Source organism: Mandrillus leucophaeus, unplaced genomic scaffold (genome assembly GCF_000951045.1).
Source record: "Mandrillus leucophaeus isolate KB7577 unplaced genomic scaffold, Mleu.le_1.0 Scaffold414, whole genome shotgun sequence".
Taxonomy (NCBI): Eukaryota; Metazoa; Chordata; class Mammalia; order Primates; family Cercopithecidae; genus Mandrillus; species Mandrillus leucophaeus.
In genome coordinates, this window is record NW_012104410.1 from 144,388 (window position 1) to 145,796 (window position 1,409).

Consider the following 1,409-nt stretch of genomic DNA (forward strand, 5'->3'; position numbering starts at 1 on the left):
CACTCCAGCCTGGGCAAAAAGAGAGAAACTCTGTCTCAAAAAAAAAAGAAAAACCATTAAGATATAGAAGGAGGCTACAGGGTTTTGGAGCCCACTGAATGGGTGTGGCTTCAAATCTTTGCAGACAGAGCCCCATCTTCACTAGAGAGCACTGCTTCGGACTGGCCTCATTGCCCTTGCTACAGAGTCATCCTCCACAGCTGAAGCACTGCTGCCACCCTGTGGTCACAGCTCCTCACTGCCAGCTCCGGCCATTTCCTTTTCCTAGAATAGACCTCTGCAGAGGAAGTGAGGAGGGTGAGGCTGAGTGGAGGTGCTAGGGTCCAGACTCTAGGGAGTCCCAGAAAGACAGGAGCGGGCTACTATGGGGCTGGACTATCATTCTGCCCCCAACTCTGGTCACCACAGCCTCTGCCTGGCTCTGGCTCTCACATACTAGGGTAGCCTCGAATCCTGTCTTAAGAAAAATCAGAATCACTAATCCTCAGGGAGAGGCCTTCAAAGCCATATGGTGCAGGTTCCTTCTAATCCTCGAGTCCATTTCTGAGAATCCCCACCAGTGTGGGTCTCTAGCCTGTGCCGAGGAAGAGCCAAGACATAAAGGCCCTGGCCTCTGCTTGAGCAAGTTGTCTCCCGCTCTGAGCTTCAGTTTCCTCACCTAAAACATGGGCCCATTTTACAAGGAACTCCTTCCTAGGGTGTGCATTACTTCACATACTTTTTGTAATCCATTCAGTAAAACAGCTGGCATAGAACAGGTATCCTCAAAACGTTAGCTGTGATTACCTCACGTGCCCCAGTCGGGGAACTTACCGTCTCCTCAGTCTTCAGACATATTTATCCTTGTGCTGAGGGGGCTTTGGGCTTCCTGTGACTTCTACTGGGGGTCTTAGTTTGCTCCATTAAGTCTCAACAGAACGTCTCTCATCTCTTTCATGTGTAAAAGCTCTTCATATTTTTGAAGACAGAGTTCATTCTTCTACTTCAGTCTTTTTTTGAGATGGAGTCTGGCTCGGTCACCCAGGCTAGAGTGCAGTGGTGCGATCTCGGCTCACTGCAACCTCTGCCTCCTGGGTTCAGGTGATTCTCCTGCCTCAGCCTCCCAAGTAGCTGGGATTATAGGCACACACCACTATGCCTGGCTAATTTTTGTGTTTTTAGTAGAGCTGGGGTTTCACCATGTTGGCCAGGCTGGTCTTAAACTCCTGGCCTCAAGCAATATACCCGCCTTGGCCTCCCAAAGTGTTGGGATGACAGGCGTGAGCCACCGCACCCGGCCCACTCCATAGTCTTTTTTGCTCAAGGGGAAGCACCCCACTCTTTAAGGCAAGGCATCTAGGAACCAACTTATCCTTTAGATATGCAGATCACAGCAGTTTGGATCTGGATGCTCCAGATACCGTATTTCT